Genomic DNA, 7,690 nt, shown 5'->3' with positions numbered 1-7,690 from the left:
TACATGTAGTGTACACAGCAGGGCTCTGTGTGTTTACTGAACTGAGTTCAATGGGGACCCATTGCACTGACGAACCCTCCCCAGGCTCTGTCCTTCTCTGCGTGCACAGCCTCCATTGCCGAATTCCTTGGCACCCATGTCCTTTCTAAATTGCCTCTAGGAGCATCCCATCCCTTCTCTGCTCTCCGCGAGGCTGTCGGTAGAGGGAAGGTAGGAAGGAAGGGACCATCTCATTGTGTGTCAGGATTGTAAGGTCAGATCTTAAAAAACGGCATTGCGAAACAGAGGAAAGCTTCAAGTGAGCTTTATTAGGGGGCGCTCCCGGGCGAGGTCCACTGATCCGAGAGAAAGGGGCCAGAGAAGTCGCACCCGGGCGAGGGTTGGGCAAGATTTTATAGTCGGGTAGCGTGGCAATATCTGGTGCTGGTTACATCAGTCTTGGGACAGCTAGTCCCACCCCTCGAAAGGTAGGAAGGCTGGGCCGGGTGGAAAGCCCCCAGGTCAGTTCCTGGAACTGGGTGGTCCGGAATGTCTCCAGGTCAGTTTCTGGAACTGGGTGGTCCGGAGAGTTTCGGTCTGATGCAACCTGTGAATCTGATTGCGTTCTCTGCCTCGGGACAGTTGGCCTTACATCCCGAAATCTTTGGTGTAATGGGGCGGCGTTCTGATCTCTGGCTACTTCATGCTGAATGGGGGCGTCGAAAGGAGAGTCGGGCGACCAGAGGTCCGAGGCTTAGGGGAGACCAGTGGGGGGTTCTGTAGGAAGCAAGGTGTAAGGACCGAGGAGCATTTGGTTTGTGGCCACCCGAGAGACTTCCTCCATGCGCCTCCGAAGGAACCTAAGAAAACAGGGGGCAAACATGAGCAAGATACAGATGAGAATTAAGGGGCCTAAGATTGATGTTAGCCAGGTATAGAGGGTGGATCGCCACCAATCGGGAACTGGGGAGGCGGACTGTTGGTGTTTGCGTTGGAGTTCTTCTCTTGAGCGATGGAGGGCGTTTACAGCAGCATTCCTCCTGTAGGAAGAGGCGGGTACCTCCTTTGTCGGCCGTCAGGAGATCCAGGGCTCGTCGATTCTGGAGAGCAACTCGGGCTATGGAGGTGATTTGGCGCTGGAGAGAGGAGATGGAGGCAGCGGAGGCTTCAATGGCTAGCTGGAGTTTATGTTCTAAGTCGTGGGATGTTGAAACACTATGTGTTAGAGCTCCCCGCCGAGGCCTGCAGCGACCAGGGAGGAGGCGAGAGAGATGCCTGCGACTAGAGGAAGAAAGATAGCTCTTTTCTGTCGGGTAAAGGGCGGCGTGCTTAGCGAGAAAAATTCGGCTTGGCTATACAGTGTGAGTTGTGGGACGAGAGTAACGGGGATACATGGGAAGGGGGAGGAAGAATTGATCTCTTTTGTGAGGGAACCATTGCACCACAAAAACATGCCTGGTGATGCTTCAATTGATGTGTTTACCGTGAGGGATGAGTTGCAAAGAAACCCAGTATCAGCTAGATTTGGGTGGCTGCTGTAGATTTTTGAATCAAGGAATATGGGGAATAGTAGGTGGAACTCCTGGATGCGGGAGGGGCCCAGGAGGGAGAGAGAGACTTGTGGCTTAGGAGGTCAACCAGCCGGTGGGAGGAAAACACGGTTAGTGGGTGGGCCAGAGTCAGTTTGAGTGTTTGTTTGGTCAGTTTGGCTGCTGCTGCTAGGGCCCGAAGGCATGGTTGCCATCCCCGAATGGTTGGGTCTAGCTGTTTGGAGAGGTAAGCCACAGGGCGGTAGGAAGGCCCTACAGGCTGGGCAAGGAGTCCAGTGGCTATTCCCGCCCGTTCATCCACAAAAAGGTGAAAAGGTCGGTTTGGGTTGGGCAGAGAAAGGGGAGGAGAAGATATCAGAGCGTTACGGAGGGTGAGAAAGGCCTGTCGAACAGCGGAAGGAGAGGTGAGGAGTCCTTGAGGGGTTTCTTTAGCGGCTAGATATAAGGGTTTAGCGAGGAGAGCAAAGTTAGGGATCCAGTGTCGGAAAAATCCTATAAGGCCCAAAAAGGAGAGAATCTGTTCCGCTGTTTCCGGAGGCTGGAGTTCACGGATAATCCGGGTGCGATCGGCTGTTAGACCTTTTGTGGTCGAGGTAAGGTAGAGCCCCAGGTAGGTTACAGAAGATACAGATAACTGAGCCTTGGCTGGGGAGACCCGATAACCGCGAGAGCCAAGGTAACTGAGGAGATCTGCAGTATGTTGTCTTGAGAGGCTGAGAGATGGGCTACAAAGGAGGAGGTCATCTACATATTGAAGGAGTGTGCTGGGGGTAAGGGAGCAGGAAGTGAGGTCCCGTGCCAGTGCCTGACCGAAGAGGTGAGGACTGTCGCGGAAGCCCTGGGGAAGAACTGTCCAGGTGAGCTGACTGGAAGTATGAGTATCCAGATCCGTCCAGGTAAAGGTGAAGAGGAAATAGGAGTCGGGATGTAGGGGGATAGTGAAAAAGGCATCTTTGAGATCCAGAACCGTAAAGTGGGTTGTGGATGGGGGGATATGGGAGAGCAAGGTGTATGGGTTTTGTACTACTGGGTGGAGAGGAATTATGGTCTCATTGATTAGTCGGAGGTCCTGGACCAGGCTATAATCCCCAGAGGCCTTGCGGACAGGCAGGATGGGGGTGTTGCAGGGAGAGTCAGTGGGGATAAGGAGTCCCTGGTTTAGGAGTCTGGTGATAATAGGTTGTAGGCCCCTAAGGTGAGTCTCAGAGATGGGAAATTGGGGCCTTGATGGAAATTTGGAGGGGTCCTTTAGGCGGATGAGGACGGGGGAACGGTGTGTTGCTATTATGGGCTTAGAGGTATCCCAGACTTGGGGATTGATTGGGTTCGGTGTGATTGGAAGAGGGGGATAGGAGGGGGAGGGTTCTAGAGACAGGCCGAGAAGAGGAAGCAGGAGTTGGGAGGAGGGCACCTTAGGGTCAAGTCTAACCAGCTGGAGGGAGGCCCCTAAGTGGAAAAGGACATCTTGGCCTAGCAAGGGAACTGGGCAGGATGATATGACTAAGAAGGAATGAGTAAAAGGGAGTCCTTCGATATGACATGGGAGTGGACCGGTCTGGAGTGGGAAGGATGGTTTGTCATCAATACCCATGACCGAGATCTGGGAAGGAGAAACTGGCCCGGAATAAGTAGGCAGGACCGAATAGGTAGCCCCCGTGTCCACCAGAAATGAAATGGACTTACCCGCTACCTGTAGCGTTACCCTGGGCTCGGTGAGGGTGATGGGGGTCTTCAAGTCCGGGCGCCATCAGTTGTCAGCCAATCCCAGCAGTTCGAGTGGTAATGCCATTGGGTCGGCCTGCCCTCCGCGTGGAGATGCTGAGGGAGGGCCAGTCGTAGGGCAGTCACTCTTCCAGTGGCCCGTTAGCCCGCAGCTGGGACAGGGCTTAGAAGGAGGTCGGGGATTGGGACATTGGAGAGCCCAGTGGCCTTCTTTTCCGTATTTGAAGCAGGCCCCCGGCGGGGTTGCCTTTTGCGGACCCCGTGGATGCTGTGATCCATGGGAGATGGCCGGCCTTAGGGCGGCTACAAGAGCTTAGGTTTGGAGGACCACCTCCTGGTGCATCCGAGCCTCTCGGCTGGATTCTGCCAAATCCTCACAGCCACTGTAGACTTTAAAGGCCATCTTTACCAGATCTCGAATAGGGGTTTGAGGGCCGTCTTCTGCCTGTTTTAATTTCTTTCAGATGTCCGGGGCTGATTGGGTGATAAAATGGGTGGCTAGGACCGCTACCCCTGCCGGGGTGTCGGGATCCAGCCGGGTGTAGAGAGTTAAGGCCTCTGTAAGGCGATTGAGAAGGATAGCTGGATTTTCGTTAGGTTCTTGGGTTATCTCTTTTAGTTTTTCAAAATTGACTACCTTATGAGCGGCAGCCTGCATGCCAGCCAGGAGGCATTGGATCATGAGGTCGCGTTTACGACGGCCATCTTGGCCATCCTGATAAGTCCAGCCTGGATCGGTGCCAGGTACGGCAGTCGCTCCGACAGGCATGGAGTTGTCGGTAAGGTGAACCTGATCTGCATGGTTTCGGGCAGCAGTTTGAATTCTTTCCCTCTTGTCAGGGGTCAGAGTAGAAGATAGGATCACAAAGATATCGTGCCAGGTTAGATCGTAAGCTTGAGAGAGGTAGCGAAATTCTTTGATGTAGCGGGAAGAGTCGGCAGAAAAGGAGCCGAATCGCTTTTCTGTTTGAGAGAGATCTTGGAGGGAAAAGGGAACATGAGCTCTAACTCATCCTTCCGCTCCTGCCATCTCCCTCAGAGGGCAGAGGAGATTTGGATCTTGGGAGTCGTGAGAGCGTGTATGTGCACTAATTGGCGAAGCAAGGGGCGTGGGAGGAGAAACCGTTGAGGGAGGCGGGGGACCGGATGGATAGGCCAGAGCGGGTTCGGGAGGAGGAGGGACCGCTTCAGGGTTGGGTGGAGGCTGGAGAGGAGCTCTGGAGGGGGGAGAGGCGAGAGATTCGGGTGGGTCGGCTAGCGGAGGGGGGTCATCGTCAAAGGAAATTAGGGGCTTGGATGTAGGAGATGTCTGTTTGGCAAGAAGGATCTGGGAAGTGGAACAATCGACGCGGAGGCAAGGGCGGGAGCGTAAATACCAGAAGGCCTGAACATAGGGGACCTCGGACCATTTGCCCGCCCTGCGGCAGTAATTACCTGGATCACGGAGGATGTTAAAATCGAAAGTCCCTTCAGGAGGCCATTTTGATTGATTGTCTAGAGGATATTGTGGCCAGGCCACAGTGGAATAGAAAATAAGCTGTTGGCACGGAGATCTTGGGAGAAACCGAGGGCTGTAAAATTGGCTAGGAGACACCCCAGGGGCGTCTTAGAATCTGGTTTCGATTGTGAGGTTCCCATGACCCCCAGTCTGTCCCTGAGTGAATGGAGAGGGAGAGAGGCGTCCCTGGTCTCAGTCTCCAATTCACGGCAGGTCGGAGAGCGGTCAGGCGATTGGGACGTCTCCACAGGGACGTCTCCACAGTTGCCCGAGGCCCGGAGAGCGGACGGAGGAGTCCCTGACGCGGCCGCGATTAGGGCCAGGGAGTCTGGTGGGTAGGGACTCTGGGGTTCGGAGGGAACAAGGGAGGGGGACTTACCCCGTTTTCTGCCGGATCGGGTGGATGAGTAGAGGTTCCCTAGTTGTCTCCTGGGGGAGGGGAGGAGCGGCCCGCGCGGTAACCCGCGGGGCTTGGTACCCCTCCCGGGTTTCGCCGCCAAATGTAAGGTCGGATCTTAACAAACGGCATCGCGAAACAGAGGAAAGCTTCAAGTGAGCTTTATTAGGGGGCGCTCCCGGGCGAGGTTCACTGGTCCGAGAGAAAGGGGCCAGAGAAGTCGCACCCGGGCGAGGGTTGGGCAAGATTTTATAGGGGAAGAAGGGAAAGGGGTGTGGTGAATCTGGGAGGGCGCAGGGCATTCCTTATTTGGTGGTCTCTTCGGGTATCGTGGCAATATCTGGTGCCGGTTACATCAGTCTTGGGACCGCTAGTCCCGCCCCTCGAAAGGCGGGAAGGCTGGGCTCGACTCAGGATTCAGAAGGCAGTCAGAAGGCAAAGGCTGCCAGGGCTGCACCTCCATCCCTGGGTCCAGAAGGGACAGGGTGTGACTCTGGGAAAAGAGCTGTCCCGTGCTCATTCGGAGTGGCCTAGAACTGGGAGGGAGCTAGGGTGGGAAATGGGCTGTCGCTGGCCACCAGTGGGGAGGTGGCATATAGTAGGCACTAAATAAATGCTAATTATTCTTCCCACCTTTCTCTTCCTCATCAAAACACAAAGTGCTTTGTGAGAATTTCTGGTTATTCATAAAAATCTATAAATAACTACCTTCTTTTATGAGAGTTTAAACAAATGAGAGATTTTAATTTTTCCCCAAATTTCCATTTCATGTGCTAGTGAAGCTGAATATGTATAGACACGCAGTTTTGAGGCCCAAACAGAGGTCTGTGTTCCACGATGGAGCAGCACCGGGTGCCTGGGTTTTGGAATGGTGAAGATGGGTGCTGTGGCGTGGGTATGGGTACCCTCTTCCCAGGCCAGGCTCGGTGGCCACACCCCCTGCCAAATCCTCCTGGCCTCTCCACTCACTGCTTCTGTTCTACCAGAAAGTGACCCATGTCAACTCCCATCTTCCCTCCTCCGGGGATCCTGACCTTACTGTGGTCCTCTGTGCCTCAGGCCACTGGACCTGCTTCAATGCCCGCTGTCTTGGCCAAATCCCCATGTCCATCAAGTCAGTTCTCCAACACCTGCGACTGCCAGGCCCCTCTCCCCGAGCTGCTGGGCACCACTGCGACCAACCACACGTCCCAACAGGTCAGGCTGGCTCCTAGTTAGCACCTAGGTAGAGACTAGTTAGTCCCGTCTGGTCCTCAGAGCCCTCCCTGACCTCCTACTTCACAGAGGAACAAGCAGCAGAGGAGAAGAACCCTGACCTCCCTTCCAGGTCGCTCCCCTTCATCCTCTCCTTCCCGAGACCTCACCTTCCCAGTGGGAGCACTGCCCTCCGTCCTCAGAGGGCCTTAGACACAGGGGCCATGCTGAGGCCTGTCATCCGCCCAAGGACCCCAAGCAGCTGAGGGAGATGGGCCAGCCCTTGCTGCTTATTCTGCCCAGCCTGCTCCCAGCCCCCGCCCCTACTCCATAGCCACGTGGCTCCCTCCTCCTCCAGAGCCAGGGGGGACCCCAACCCCAGAGAAGAGTAGCTGCCTGCCTCCGCCTGCAGCCCTGCTCTACTATCCTTTGGGTTTTTTTTGGTTTTTTTTTTCCATTTAGCCTTTTTTAAAAAATTAGTTTCTGCTTTATAACAAAGTGAATCAGTTATACATATACATCTGTTCCCATATCCCTTCCCTCTTGCATCTCCCTCCCTCCCACCTTCCCTATCCCATCCCTCTAGGTGGTCACAAAGCACCGAGCTGATCTCCCTGTGCTATGCGGCTGCTTCCCACTATCTATCTACCTTACGTTTGGTAGTATATATATGTCCATGCCTCTCTCTCGCTTTGTCACAGCTTACCCTTCCCCCTCCCCATATCCTCAAGTCCATTCTCAAGCAGGTCTGTGTCTTTATTCCTGTTTTACCCCTAGGTTCTTCATGACCTTTTTTTTTTTTTCTTAAATTCCATATATATGTGTTAGCATACGGTATTTGTCTTTCTCCTTCTGACTTACTTCACTCTGTATGACAGACTCTAGGTCTATCCACCTCATTACAAATAGCTCAATTTCGTTTTATCCTTTGGTTTTAATCCTTTGGACACACACACAGTGGTCGGACATAATATTCATTTGTCTTGTCCCCCACCCTCCCAGCTGGACTATCAGCTCTAGGAAAGTAGGAGCTTGTCTGTGTTGTTCAGAGATGAATCCCCAAGGCCTTAGGCCCGTGATTGTGGCCCAAAAATACTTGTTCAATGAATGAATGAATGAATGAGTGAATGATTCTTATCATCCTGTTTATACCAGTGAGGAAACAAAAGCAACTCTTCCGCTCCCTGGCTCCTCAGGTCTTCCAGCTTTGGCCCCGTGCACCCTGTTTTCCATCCTGGGCTCCTTTTCTGCCTCATCTGTGCCGGGACCTGGGAGGTCCTGCCCTCTCCAAGCTTACCTCGTCCCATGGAGCCCCTCATCCGTCCGCGGGACCACTTGGGACTCTTCCTC

At 54.0% G+C, this 7,690-nt stretch overlaps 1 long non-coding RNA gene across 4 annotated transcripts; it reads right to left on the bottom strand.

Annotated features, from left to right (window-relative positions):
* Positions 1-288: 288 nt before the first annotated feature.
* Positions 289-5,447, bottom strand: LOC309814269. Of its 4 annotated transcripts, none has more exons than XR_014295660.1 (3): positions 5,129-5,447; positions 3,213-4,229; positions 289-839 (listed from the first exon to the last, which is right to left on the bottom strand). It is a non-coding gene; the product is annotated as an uncharacterized lncRNA (long non-coding RNA). The 4 variants fall into 4 exon arrangements; XR_014295661.1 differs by having other exon boundaries at positions 3,213-3,414; positions 5,129-5,434; XR_014295662.1 differs by having other exon boundaries at positions 3,213-3,347; positions 5,129-5,431.
* Positions 5,448-7,690: the final 2,243 nt, after the last annotated feature.

Source organism: Mesoplodon mirus (genome assembly GCF_964341445.2).
Source record: "Mesoplodon mirus genome assembly, chromosome: 12".
NCBI classification, from domain to species: domain Eukaryota; kingdom Metazoa; phylum Chordata; class Mammalia; order Artiodactyla; family Ziphiidae; genus Mesoplodon; species Mesoplodon mirus.
The sequence above is the reverse complement of the archived record's forward strand: the minus strand, read 5'-3'. Positions and strand labels throughout refer to the sequence as shown.